This window comes from Sminthopsis crassicaudata, chromosome 2 (assembly GCF_048593235.1).
Source record: "Sminthopsis crassicaudata isolate SCR6 chromosome 2, ASM4859323v1, whole genome shotgun sequence".
Taxonomy (NCBI): Eukaryota; Metazoa; Chordata; class Mammalia; order Dasyuromorphia; family Dasyuridae; genus Sminthopsis; species Sminthopsis crassicaudata.
This window is the reverse complement of record NC_133618.1, coordinates 574,679,150-574,693,602: the sequence shown is the minus strand read 5'-3', so window position 1 is coordinate 574,693,602 and position 14,453 is coordinate 574,679,150. Positions and strand designations below refer to the sequence as shown.

General features: G+C 36.7%; 1 long non-coding RNA gene across 1 annotated transcript; it reads left to right on the top strand.

Moving 5' to 3' along the window:
- The first annotated feature begins 1,311 nt into the window (after positions 1–1,311).
- Positions 1,312–11,497, top strand: LOC141553732 (uncharacterized). Its single transcript, XR_012485613.1, has 3 exons — positions 1,312–1,394; positions 1,525–1,640; positions 9,307–11,497. It is a non-coding gene; the product is annotated as an uncharacterized LOC141553732 (long non-coding RNA).
- Positions 11,498–14,453: the final 2,956 nt, after the last annotated feature.

The following is a 14,453-nucleotide window of genomic DNA, read 5'->3' as shown; positions in this document are numbered from 1 at the left end:
GAAAGTTTGAAAGTCTTTGATTTCATTGAATATCCTGTTCTCCTGAAAGATTATGCTCAATTTTACCAGATAGTTAATGCCTGGTTGTAATCCAAGCTCCTTTGCCTTCTGGAATATCATCCAGTCTTTTAATGTAGAAACTGCTAAATCCTGTATAATGCAGGCCATGGCCTTTTGATATTTGAAATGTGTCTTGCTCACTATTTATAAAACTTTCTCATTGGTCTGATAATTCTCAAATTTGGCTATTATGTTCCTTGGAATTTTCATTTTGGGGTCTCTTTCAGAAGGTGATTGGTGGAGTCTTTCAATAACTGTTTTACCTTCTGGATCTAGGATATCAGGGCAGTTTACCTTGACTTTTTTTTTTTTTTTTTAAATATTGTTTAGGCTCCTTTTTTTCTCCTCTTCCTCCTCCTTCTCTTCTTCCTTTTCCTCCCCCTCTTCCTCTTCCTCCTCTTCTTCTTCTTTTCTCTTTTTTTAATCATAGCTTTCAGGTAATCCAATAATTCTTAAATTATCTCTCCTGGATCTATTATTTAGGTTGGTTGTTTTTCAAATAAGGTATTTTAAATTTTCTTATATTTTTTTTCATTCTTTTGATTTTGTTTGATTCTGGATGTCTCGTAGAGGCTTTAGCTTCCATTTGCACAATTCTAATTTTTAAAGAATTATTATCTTCATTTTAACTTTTGTAGCTCCTTTTGTACTTTACCAGTATGTCTTTTTAAAGAATTGATTTCTTCAGTGGATTTTTTCCCCATTTGGCTAACTGTATGTTTAAGGAATTGTTTCCTTTAGTCAATTTTTGTCCTTCCTGTTCTAAGCTATTGATTTTCTCTTGCCTCTCCTTTCTTTCTCCAATTTTCCTTATATCTCTCTTAATTGATTTTTAAAATCTTTTTCTGAGCTTTTCCAAGAAGGTGGTGTGGGCTTAAGACAAATTCATATTCCCTTGCATAGAGGGATTTTGACATAGTTGTCCTCTTCTAAGTTTGTGTTAGGATCTTTTCTCTTACCATAGTAGATGTCTATGAGCAGAGCTCTTTTCTGAGTTCATTTTTAAAAGTTGATCTCTGCTTCTGGGGCACAGAGGTCCTTGTCTCAATATTCTTATACAAGAGATGAGGGGTCTGGTCACTGACTATCTGCTCCATAATCTGAAGTGCTGGCAATTTGCCCACTGAGTTGGGATGGTCCAGACTAGTTGCACCTGTTGTGCCCTTGGTTCTAGGATTGCCCATGTGCCTGTTGTGCTAGTGCTAATGAGCTCACAACTGGTCAACTGAGGCAGGACACCTGGCTTCGGCTGCTGATCTGTGCTGTGGCTAAAAAGTCTCTTGCTGGCTTGCCTGGACATCACCTGTGCTGGGCTCTGTTTCCTTTTTATCTAAGTAAGACAGACATTTCTTGAAGTCCTTCTAAGTTCTCTTGATCTGGAAAACTGTTTTACTTTGTCTTTTTTGGATTGTGTCACTCCAGAATTCTTTGATTTAATTGAATTGATTTAATGCTGTTTTCAAGGGAAACTGGGGAGAGCCTTCTGGCTTCTCTTTGCCATCATCTCTACATTTTTTTTGGACAGATGCTCTGATTGGACAGAGAACTGGATCCAGAATTGAGAAGGAAGAAGAAAAGAGGTGAGATTACCTTTGGAGAAGGGTTAAGCTTTGAATGATCTAAAGTTTCTCCTTGAAACAAAAACTTATTTAAGAAAAGATACAGTATTTTCTGTTGATTCTATATGGTTTCAAATAACAGAATACCACTATTTCTAAAGAATTTCCAGTTGTGGGCTTATCCAAAAGTCAATGGAATATCATTTAGTGGGTATTAGTAGGTTCCACCATTTTAACAATGTTAATTTCACCTATCTTACAACGTCATTATAAGGATCAATGAGATAATTTTTGTAAAAACAAAACAAAACAAACAAAAAAAAACAACACAGTATCTAGCATATAATAAATGTTACATAAATGCTTATTCTCTCTATTTTTTATTTTTAGTATTACCACTATTAACCTTTATAAAACAGATTTAAGAGGAAAAAAATTCATGCTACCAAAATAATACCATTTGTCTATAACAGAATCTTATATAGCTTTAAAGATAGCCCATTCAAATGTCAGGGAGTGTTATAGATTTTCAATTGATATTATCTAATTTAACAAAAATATATATATATATATTTAAAAAGATGAGGCAAGAGAGAAGAGAGGGCAGGTGGCTGATTTCCCTGAGAAGAAAATGCCAGATTGTATCTATTTTTTCTCACATTTTCTGGAGGAGGATTTTTGCTTCTCACCACCTCCCTTCAACTAGACTTAAGATTCCAGACCTCTAACAAATGCAGCTGCTTTTCTTGGCTTCTCTCTCCTCCACTCCACCCTTCCCACCTTTCATTCCTAGATGAATTAGCATCCTGTTACAGCTTGGAACTGGCATGTCCCATTAAATGTTGCTCCACAGGGGTGCTACAAGTAATAGCTGATGATGGACGTATTGTATGCTTTGTTGAACTGGATAAGATGAAGTAAGACATCATTCTTTTGTTCCTCTGGGCAGCACCACCCCAGTTGTTTATCACTCATTGTCAGAATGCTGTCTCTAGAAATTTGTTTGAGCAAAAATGATGAGAAATTTCTCAGTCCCTGGAATATAATCAGAAACTTGGATCTGCTTTCTTCTACTGGCTTCTAGCTACTTGGTGCTGTTCCAAGGCAAGGAAATCCCACTCTCTTGCTCCTTTAATCTCTGTTATTCAAAACTAGTATATGTCTTTTAAAAATCCCCGTCTTTTCCCCTCCATCTTTTATGAACTTTTATTCTTAATTGCTTTGCTTCTTTGTTTCTGATTCTCATCCTCCTCATTCATACCTTCTATCATGTCACCAAGGAAAAGGTCTTTATCTTTCTCTTCTTTTAGACTCTTTCAATCTCAGTGCTACCTGAAAATTAGATTTTCTCTGAAAAAAAAATAACTTCCTTAATCATACTTTGCAAATTGACTTCTTCCTTTTCTATGCTCCTTAATGCTTAAGGCCAGGAAGATTTAATCTATTCCTTTTCCTCCATTGCAATTTCCTAATAATAATAATGATTTTATATAATATAATAGCACTTTAAGGTTTGCAAAGCACTTTACAAAATTTCATTTTATCCTCACAACAACCATAGCTGCTACTATTATCCTCATTATACAAATGAGAACACTGAAGCAGGTAGAAGTTAAGTGACTTACCCAGGGAGAAACAACTATTAAGTATCTGAGATAGAATTTGAAATCAGGTTACTGCCTGTAGATATGCAACAATCTTTCCTCTGTTACTAAAATTCAAACCATCTTGACCAACTGCCACCATTTGAGGAAGATAACTCAGCAAAAAAAGGATTTTTAAAGTTAAAATACTATGCTTTGATCTATACTCAGTTTTAATAGTTCTCTCTCTGGATGCAGACAGTCTTTTCCATTCCAAACCTATTGGAATTTCCTTGAATTGTTGTGCCACAATTTCTTTTTAATTGTTCTGCCTCAGTTTCCCTAAATTGTCCTGCCTCAATTCCTTGAATTGTTCTGCCTCAATCGCTCTGGTTGCAACACCCCTTCCTGACCATTAGAACTGAGACAATTAGGGTTGGGAGCTCTGACCATTAGCATTCCATAAGAGCCATAAAAACACAGCTGCATCATTTCAGATCTGGGAAATATCTCTTATTCCAGACTTCCTGTCTCTAGTTTGACTACACCCTTCACTCCCAATGTATCAGGATTTATGGTCCTCACCCCCTCCCCCAACCTGTCAGAACCGCTCACCAGTGTTTGGACTTCACCCCTTGCCTTTGTCTCCCCTGATCACTAAAGCCCTATAAAAATCATTGGAATCTCACATTTGATGCTGAAGTCTTTGAGATGAAAGTCCAATTCAGTCCTGGGGGCAAAATGGATTCTGCTTTACCCCCAGACAATCTCCCCCTCTCACAAATTCAAATAAAATATTAAAAACTCTAATCTCTATGTTGCCTCAGTTTCTCCAGCCTACAGAATCACATAATCTTGTTACTCTATACAATGTTCTGTTGGTTTTGCTCACTTCACTCAGCATCACCATATAAGTCTTTCCAGGCTTTTCTGAAATCATCCTGTTGGTCATTTCTTACAGAACAATAATATTCCATAATATTCATATACCACAATTTATTCAGCCATTTTCCAGTTGATGGCATCCATTCAGTTTCCAGTTCCTTGCAACTACAAAAAGGGCTGCTTCAAATATTTTTGCACATGTGGGCCCTTTTCCTCTTTTATGATCTCTTTGGGACTCGGATCCAGACACTGCTGGATCAAAGAGTATGCACAGTTTTATAATCCTTTGGGCATAGTTCCAAATTGCTCCCTAGAATAGTTGAATCATTTCACAACTCCATTAATAATGCATTAATGTCCCATTTTTTCCCATATCCTCTCCAACACTTATCATATCTTTTCCTATCATGTTAGCTAATCTGATAGATGTAAGGTAGTACCTCAGAATTGTTTTAATTTGCATTTCTTTAATCAACAGTGATTTAGAGCATTTTTTCACTAGAAATGGCTTTAATTGAAAAAAGTTCTTAACATCCAAATCTTTGGACCGGTCAAATAGTTCATAATCCCAAATAGAAAGGGTTGACCTGACCCCTTAAGTGTGGCTCAGATGGGAGTGATAGCAAAGGATACAAGAGTTGAGATTAATAAACTGGGAAACTAAAGTATTTGAGGCACCACCAACACAGGATCACAGAAGTATAGCTCTAAACCTGGGAGGCCTCTCAAAAGCATCTAGACCAACTTTAGATACTAAGAAACTGAGATCCAGAGAGATTAAGTGATTACTCAGTGCTAAAGAGCACTTAGTTTAATTAATAATAATTTAATATTTTACTTTAATAGAGCAATTTAGTTTAAAGAAACTAATTCTAAAATATAAAGACAAGGGATGGGGTAGAAGGAAAGAATTAAACTACTTGAAAATAAAGTGAAAAGAAATAAAATGCAATGGAAAGAACAATGGCTCTTGAATAAGCAGCCTAGATTCAAATTCTACCTCTGACAGTGTGAGGTTCAATTAAGGTTCCATATCTATAAAATAAAGCATTCAAATGAAATGGCCTCTTAGGTGACTTCCAGCTAGTTCTAAGTCTATAATCCTAAAATGTAAGGTATGATAGAGGGTTGGGAAGTGGGTAGAAGGAGGGAGCAGCACAATGGAAAATTACCACTGTTGCTTATTATGAGATGGCTTCTATTGTTTTTAAAAGGATAAGGGGTAGCAAATGTAGTCATTGACATCTAAATTCAACTGCCTGCAGCAGAAGCTTGACCTTGTTGTAATATTTAGGACTTGATCTTATAAACATACAGAATCCAGGTGACTATATTATATACAGATGATGCTCAATATCCTTTGATGATAATGATAAGACTTTTAAAGTGTTATACTCAGAAACTCTATGTCTTTTTAATATTAATTTTATTTGTTTAATTATAATTATTATATATCAGAGTACATTTTATTTAAACATGTTATATTTCTATTATACTTATTTATAATTTGTGGAATAAAAAAGATTTTCATAATACAGTATAATAAAATGATTGCCCACAAAACACAATCTATTTTGTATAACTTAAATATAACATGTAATATAATATATATTTAAATATACAAAGTTATCATGTGGGAAAAATAAAAATAAATAGAAATACCAAAGAATCCCCACCCTCAGAAAACTTACATTTTTGTGGAAAACAGTTACACCTGTTCTTTGATATCTTTGATGAAATCATTTGTAAGGAGCTGCTCTAATTTTTTTAGATAATTGATTTCTAGTTTGTAAAAGAGGCTTTACTCCCTCTCTTGCACTCTCTGATCTAGACAAACTGATCTCTCTATGCCTCACATCCAGTATTCCATCTCCTATCTCATTGCCCTTTCTCTTGCTTGCAATTATATCCCCTCTTCCCTGCCTCATAAAAGCACTCTCTCTTCCTTCAAGACAGCTCAGGGCATGAACCATTTCCTGATCCCTCTCCCTGGTGTGTGTGGAGTGGAAGAGGCTTCCTCTATTTTTTCTTGCTCAAACTTTCCATTGTTTGAAAAATCTCTCTTCAGGTGTGTACTCTTTTTCACCATACTTCTTCCTCTGAAAGAAGACTCCACCCTTAGACCCTTCCTACACTTGGAAAATTCCTTCTAAAGTTCCTTCCATGTTGATGAAGTGCTCAGACCAACTATGTGGGCTCTACTCCTGATTCTGTATTTCTCTATGATCTCCTATGTGGGAACCTTCTCCTTTTCTCACTATCTAAATTTTCAGTTCTCTTTTATGGTCTGTCTTCCTCCATTAGACTGTAAGTTCTTTGAGATAGGGACTGTCTTTGTTTTTGCTTATATTTGCATTCCCATTCTCTGACACATAGTAAATATTTAATAATAACTTATTATTATGCATACATATATAAATGTTTATTTGTTGACACCTACAATACTTTTAATTTGCAATTAGTCATACTAGATTTCTGTCTTTAATTTCCATTTTAATATTTTATTTCAAATATATTTTTCCAGGCTTCCTACAAAATACTGACTTTAACTATTCCTTATGTTTCTTCCTAACTTAAAGAGTGGGCTTCATGACAGGCCAAACCTTTTCTTACCTGCTCAAGCCTCCCAGACCTGTTTCATCTTCTCTCAGCTGGAAAATGTTGCCTCTTAACTTACTAAGAAAATTGAGATGTTTCAACAAGTTTTCTCTCCTCTTACCTTCTTCATCTCCAAAGTCCTTGACGTCATCTTCCACTCTTCTCTAGACTCTGACAATAAGGGGTCTCTCTTTTCCTTCCAGATATATGAGGAATGGTGTTGAATTGGTCTATTAAAATCCACATCTATATAACCCTCTGTTTTCCATAACCAAATACGTATAGACACTGGACAAAATCTACATGTACTCTTAATTTCACCAACTTCCAGTCTCCTCCTAGTTTTGTAATCGCACCATTAACTTGACTCCTCACTTTCTGATGCTTATATATAACCATTCTTGCCTTTTTTACTTCCTGGATGCTTTTTGCCTCGGACCTCATCTCCCTGTGCACACAAGTACCACTGTAATTCAGGCCTAGATCATTCCTAATTGGTCTCCATTCCTCAAGTCTTTCTTCCCTCAGTATATTATCCACACTGCTGTCAAAGTAATTCAGCACAAATATCATGTCACTCCCCTACTCAATACATTCCCATGGTTCCCTATTACCTCTAAGGTCAAATATAAACTCCTGTTTATCTTTTAGGGACCTTCCCAACCTGAGCCCAGCTTTTCTTTCTTTTTTTAAAATTTATTTTATTAAAAAAATTTTAAAAAAGAAAAATGGAATAAAAAACAAAATAAAAGAGAACTTTGTCATGTGTCCAGCAGAACATCAGAGAGGATTTAAAAGATGTAAGAACAACAGCTCTTTTCAATTTTAATGGTTATCGCTCCCCCTCTTATACTCTGTGATCCAATCAAATTGAACTCTCTATTTCTTGCATCCAATATTCCATCTCCTACCTCATAGCCTCACACTGGTCATCCTCATTTTTGCAATTACATTCCCCCTTCTCTGCCTCATAAAATCTGTCTCTTCTTTCAAAACACAATTTAGGCACTGCCTTCTGCATGAAAATTTTCCTGATCCCTCTTACTCCTAGTGCCCTGCCTCTCAAACTATTTTCTATTTAATTACTTTGCATTTTTATATTTATTCTTTTAATATTCATTCTGTATATGTTTATAAATGTACAACTGTCTTCTCCATTGGGTGCTCCTAGTAAGTGAAAATTGTTCTACTCATGTCATTTTTGTCCCCATCCTGTAGCAGAATATCTGGAACATAGTAGGCAGTTTAGTCTAGGTGCATGTCTAATCAAAGACTCAGAGACAGCTAGCAAAGATGACCTTAGTCATTATACAATAGAGAAGGATTCTGAGAACCAGAAGAGCAAAAGGTGACATCATTAAGCAGTGCCAGAGTCAGGGCTTGAACTTCAGTCTCTTATTTCCCAGCCCAGTGCTTTTCCTGCCCCTCTGCTGTGTCCCTTACCTTAAAGAACACTGTGATTTATGGACTGCCAGGTGCACAGAGCAATGTACTTGGCACAAGGGCCAAGATTCATTGATTAATTTTTAATTCAAACATTTATTAAGGGCTCACTATGTCCAAGGCCCTGGAGATACAAAAATGAAAATAAAACAGTCCCTGCCCTGAAGGACATCCTACTGGTATGACGAATACACTGATAAATATAATACAAGGATGACTTATGACACTGCTCTGGAATCTCAGTGTCCTTTGAGTTCAGTGGAGAAGCTAGCAGGTTAGGAAGCATGAATCAAGTTGTAAAACATTTCATTTAAACAGAAAGACAAAGGAAGAAACACACAAAATCAAGCAAGAGAATCATTCTTTTTCATTCCCTCTGAATATTAATGACTAAAAATTGTGCGAGAAAGAGTTTTGCTTCTGGTGGAACACTTCTTTGTCCCAGTTCTCATGGCTTTGTCGCTGAGAAAATGGCTTCTTAGTCCTGCCTTTGCAGCTTCCTCCACATGGTCCTAGGACCATGGTCACTAGAGCTTTGTTGATGCAGTTCTCCTGAAATCTCTTCTGCTTGTGGAGGTTCTCTCTTTCTCTTCCTTTTCTTGTCCTTGTGGTCATAGAAGATCTCCTCCTCCCCCTTCCCTTCTTCTCTCTCCCTCACTCTTCCTTCTTGCTTCCCTTCTCCCCTCCCTCTCCTTCCTTCTTCCTCCCTCCCTTCCTGCTCCTCCTTTCTTCCTTTTCTTCTTCCTCTTCTTTCTTCTTTTTCTTCCTCTTCCTCCTCCTTCCTTCTTCCTCTCTCCCTTCCTGCTCCTCCTTTCTTCCTCTTCTTCTTCCTCTTACTTCTTTCTTCTTTTTCTTCCTCTTCCTCTTCTTTTCCTCCTCCTTCTTTCTTCCTCCTCCTCTTCCTCTTTACCTTACTAACACACCTCAGGGCCTCTTCACTTGAAGGGTCCTTCACTTTTGCTTCTAGCTAGATTAAGCAAAGAATTCCTTTTTAAGATCTCTATTCCAGAGCAATCTAAGTACTTCTCCTGCAAAGGAGAATCTATCTTAATCTAGTAATTAATACATATATCCCTTTTCATTCCCCCTTTCAATTCCCTTCATGTTCCACTGCCTTCTCTCTGCTTTCTCTCCCCCACCTCACTGCAACCCCACTAAAAATTGTTTTGAAATTTCAGTCTGCCTCAGGAAGGCACTTGATAATGGAGAAGAAGAGACTGGTATCGCTGGTGACCTTTGGTCTTAATTCCTCCTGCAGTTACAGTAAACACTGTGAATGACAGATCTGAGAGTGCCAACAAAGAGTCCTGTGAAAATCTGAGAGGGAAAAGATCACATTCATCTGGGAATGAGGAAACAGAGAAGAATAGGAAAAGATGACATAAAAGGCTCCATGAGATCTGAGTACTTTAGAGAGGGAAAAAGGAGATTTCATTAGGCAGAGAAAATGATGAGAAACTGCGTCACAGGCATGAGGTTACAAATAAAGTCAAATCCCATAACTTGGGACAGCACATGCTCAAAAAGGAGGATGGACATCTAACCTGCAATGTCCTTGGACTCACTCAGGATGACTCCCCAAAGAAAATTATTTTTCTTTAAGATAAATAATAGTTAGCTTTTACATGGCATTATAAGGTTGGCAAAGCACTTTACAAATATCTTATTTCACTTGAAGAACTCTGGAGGTAGGTACTATTATTGTCCCCTTTTTACAGTCCAGGAGACTGAGGCAGAGTTCAGTTAAATGACTTACACAGAATCACAAAGTCAGTAACTGAAGGAGGATTTGAACTCAGGCCTTCCTTCCTCTAGAATCTATAGCCCCCATACACTTTTGATACTGTGATAGAGATATAACTAGCCATTCTAGCAAGCAGAGCAATCATACAAAAGTGTCCTTAGGGAAGTCTCAGGGAAGAAAAACCTAAAAAAAGGTGCTGCTGGGAAGAGACAGTAAGGAATGGTCAGGCTGGGGAGGATCACACCTGAGATGTGGCCACTCTAAGGCTTCCTATTTTAATTATTCTTATTAAGTTCAATTGTTTGTATCTGCTGAGGACAGATGCCCCTAAACTAAAGCCTTGGTTGCTTTGTCCAACTTGACTCCATATTCTAAATCTGGGTAACCTGACTTAGTTCTAGTGCTCTGGTGACTCTCCTTACAAGGCAGCAAAGAATGCCATTTATTATTGCAGGATAGCTTCTCCCTGGACTTTAATGTCTTCTCCTTAAGTGGCCTATAGAGAATACAACTGATGATCTCATAGGTTTTTTTCCACTGTCAGAAGCTAGGATTTTGCAGTCTCTTGCTTTGTCAGTAAGAGGCAAACAAAATCTCCTCAACTGATAAACACAGCATTTTAAAGACTGGCCAACCAAATTTGACTTTTCTTGTGATAACCAGTGAGAAATCATTTTGTTTTTTTCCTCTTTAGGCAGTTTTTCTCCTAACCAAGACGCTTAATTATCTCATACATTAACATGAATGACCTAATCTCACTATTAGCTTCTCTGAACCAACTGCAATGAATAAAAAAGCCAATGAATAAATTAAATTTTTTAAAACACTAATTAAGTATATGTGCTGGGCACCATAAATAAAAAGACAAAAAGATGGGCCACCAGACACTTTCATCCTATTGACCCCAGATTGAAATGAATAAAGAAATCCCCCAAGATTGGATCCTAAACAAGAATTTGAGCCAGATCCTGGTCAATAGTCTGGGAATCAGGTAGCAATGAGTCATATGTCCAAGTGCAGGAAAACAAAGAGGATAGATCTAGAGAAGCTGTGGAGAGTATAAAGATATTGAAATCAAAAGATTTTTCTGGACTAAAGAAGGAAGCAGCACAATTCAGACTAGAACCTCAGAAAGGAAAGTAATTGGGAAGCTTGGGGTTCCTGGCAGAGTACTACAATGATGAGTTTGGAATAAAATGAGGAGCATGGACTTCTGGAAGTGTGAATGGACAGAAGAGAAGGGTTAAGAAACATTAAAAGATTGGCAAGTATCAAAGACAAATTTTACCTATTTGGTAGCCTTGCTTTGATTGGTTTTTATCCTTCTTTCCTATCTAAAACCAGACAGAAAATCTTTGGCCTTTTGGGAGATCTCTGAGAACTCTTGGATCAGAGAAATTATTTCTTAATTCTTTGTAAATCAAAGTCCAAGAGGAAAGAGAGTGCTATGATTCCACCTGCTCTATCATTCTTCCTCAGAAAGACTAGCTAGGCAAGACATAGAACTGGATTTCTAGTGTCATGTGAAAAGCACTGTCTCTGAAATGAAAGGATCTGATGGATTGAATTAAATTGAATTCTACGTAACCAAGTAACAATATTTTTTAGAAGAGAAAGAAAAAAAAGGAAGAGGAGGAGGAGGAGAAAGGAGGAAGAAAAAGGAGGAGAAGAAAGAAGAAGAGGAGGAGGAGGAAAAAGACATTTAATTACTAGCATAAGATCAAATGACTTACAAATCAATGAAAAGGTAGGATTGGAGTCTCTTTTCTGACACCAAATCACTAAGTCTGTATCTCTTTTCAGGCTTCCGTTTTAATTAATGAAGGACTCTATACAAAATGGATATTACAAATTTTTTCTCCTGATGTCACCAGAAAAAAATGCCATCACCATACCTAGAAGACGATATCTTTAAAAACCTACCTAGAAAGACATAGGAGAATGAAAGGAAACTACTACATGTCCAACACAGAGTTAATGTGAGTTGCAAAAGCAAAATGATCCCTCCTTCAAGGATCTTACATATTGATAGAGTTGACAACATGTAAATATTTACAAGATATACAAGTAAATATAAGGTTACCTTAGAGGGGAAGACAGCAATAGCTGATTGAATCAGGAAAAGCTACCCACAAAATATAGCCTTTAAGCTGAGTTTTGAAGGAAATCAAAGATTTTCTTGCCCAAAGTAGCAAAGCAATTAGTGAAAAGATAACCAGGAATAAAGTGACCCAAAGATCATAAGGCATAACCTCCATTGAAATTAATGAAAAAAGAAAGGTCATATGTTCATCAAAATATTTATTAGCAGCACTTTTTGTAGTGGTTTAAAAAAACAGACAAATCAGGAAACAAAGTAAGTGTCCCTTAATTGGATAGCTAAACATGTCATGCTACATAAATTTAGTAGGATATTATGTGCTGTAAGAAACAATATGATTGTAGAAAAGCATACAAAGATTTACAAGAACTGATATCAATAGAAGTATAAAGAACCAGGAAAATGATATAATGATATACACATTTTAGAGAACAATGTATAAGGGGGCTGGCTCTGTACATTTCAAATTGCCTAACATGGAAGCACCTGCATCCTAAATTTCCCTATCTTGTGAGTAGAAGTAGTCTTCTGTGATTGGTTGTATAGTGTAGCATCTTTTAAATTGGCCAGACTGGAATAGTCTTTCTCTTTCCTTTCTATGAGCTGTCTTGCTGTGCCCTGAGAGTGAAGATTACATAAAGTTCACTCACACTTCTAGTCCCAAGTACTAATTGGAAGGGGAGGGAAGCCTTCTCCCTGTCCCTCTCTATTTATCCTTGATCCTGGCCCCAAGAAACTGTCCTAGGGATTTTGTTTTTTTCTGCTTCATTTTTCCTCAGTTTCAGAAAAAAGGCCAGAATTTCAAAAAGGGATAGAGCAGCCAGCCATTCCATCAGGGAAGCCCAGAGAAGGTAGGGCACTGGGACTCAAGACCTAAAAGGATCTTCAGACCTAGAATTTGGGACTGCACTCTATGGGAAGTGAGCTAAAATGTGACCCTAACTCCTCACTGTCTCCCCCTCCGTCCTTCTCTACTGAAGTGTATAGAGAATTAAATTTAAAAGTGTAGGGTATACATTTGTATATTATATATATACTTTTTTGAAGTAAACATTTCTTCGTAAAAAATGTGTAGTTTTGCTGAATATTTTTTTTTATTTTTAGTTATAAGGGATAGCGCTCTAGAAGATAATAAAAAAGTATTAAAGATAATATGACTGTCATGTGGTTAAATGCCACATAGGTCAAGGACTTAGATAACATCCAATCTCTCTAAAGGATACGTATTCCCAAGAAAGGAATGAAACATAACACACTTTGCTTTCAGATAGAGCCAGGGTAGTCAATGTATAAATGAAAAGAACAACAAAAACTTAACTTTCTTTTTTAAGCAGAGAAGAGTGAGGGGAAGAATAAAGGACATGGGACATTACATATAGTGTCAGATTTTTTATATGTTTAGTTTTGCTGATTTTTTTTCTCTTTTTTATTCTTAATTATTAAGGAATGGCTCTTTAGGAAGAGAGAGAAGGTTTTATTGGAAAATACTGGTAATGTAAAAACACAAGCTATCAATCAAAATATAAACAAAAAAAGAAAAAAATTTTAACAATATTCTTATGTCTTGTCCCATAGATTACCATAGCTGACCTGAAAATAAAACACAAGTAATCCTTAATATGTTGCAATCACCAAAGAATACATTATTTACTGATGACCCTACTGGTAATTCATCTCAATATTTAGCTACGTTCCTCCTTCCACAGTGAAAAGACACACATTTTGGGATATAGCTAATGTGGGAATTTATTTTTCTTAACTTTGTATAATTGTAATGGGTTTGTTTGTTCTTTTCTTCCTTGGTAAGGGAGCAGGGAGAGAGAAAATAAATGCTTGTTAACTGAAGGGCAAAAACCAGATAATGTCTCCTTGAATCACTCATTCCTTCCTCATAAAATCTGTCAGAACTTATGCCCAGTTGGTCTATGTATTGTCAGCGTCACACCATGATGAAGCTATGTGAGGAAGACTTAGTCCCTTATACAGATTCTAGTGTTTTGAAATTATTTTTCTCCACTCCTCCTTTATTAGGGTCTCAAGGAGGACTCTGCCGGTGGCTCTGCCACTAAATGAACTCCTAGAGTTTGAGGATGTTATCGGAGGAATCAGACAAGAATGAGCACTCAGGATCTTGCAGGCATGACGTGCTTCCTAGCATTCCTAGTTAATGACCACAGCACAGGTACAATGGCAGTGATTTCAGAAAAGTGATTTGGAAAGAATTCAAATTAACTTCCTTTTCCCAAACCACCAGTTAGCTGAGGCAAAGGGCTGGCTGAGCTGCACAATGGTGCCACCTAGTGGAAGAGGACTTGAAAATCCCCCTTTTCAAATTATATTGTCAACTGCAAGTAAGAACCCATTATAACAAAACTTGTGCTTTCTTTGAAAAAAACACAGTTGCTGTTAGCACTACTGTCTCTCTACCCAGGTTACTTATACCTTCGGAATCCAATACTTAACGTGCAACAAGAAAATTG